Genomic DNA, 505 nt, shown 5'->3' on the forward strand with positions numbered 1-505 from the left:
GCCGTTGCCCCGTGGCCGTGCCCTGTCTCGCCCGCGGCCACCCCCTGGCCGGCCCCCCACTGTGCCCCGGTGGCCTGCGCCCGCCCCATCGCCCCGAATGGCCTCGCCCGTGCGCCGGCGACCATCTGCGCCCGTTCGGGCTGGTGCCCGCGCCAGCGCCCGCACGCCCGCGCGCCCGTTATGCCCCCTGGGTCACTGACCGGGTGGCCCCACGGCCCAAAACGTTTTATTTAAAAAAAAGGAATTAGGAATTAAAAAAAATATATATATAGATAAATAATAAAAATAATTAAATAAATAATAATAATTAAATTAATTAAGGAATTAATTAAGTTAATTAATCATAATTAGATTAACCTAATTAACTAATTAGTTTAATTAAACAGTAGTTAGATTAGTTAAACAGTGATTAGCCTAAACAGTCTATGACCAGTGGGTCCCACACGTCAGATTGACCAGTCAACACCCCTGTTGACTGCTGACGTCATGCTGACGTCAGTAAACA

The sequence above is a fragment of the Triticum dicoccoides genome, chromosome 3B, assembly GCF_002162155.2.
Source record: "Triticum dicoccoides isolate Atlit2015 ecotype Zavitan chromosome 3B, WEW_v2.0, whole genome shotgun sequence".
Taxonomy (NCBI): Eukaryota; Viridiplantae; Streptophyta; class Magnoliopsida; order Poales; family Poaceae; genus Triticum; species Triticum dicoccoides.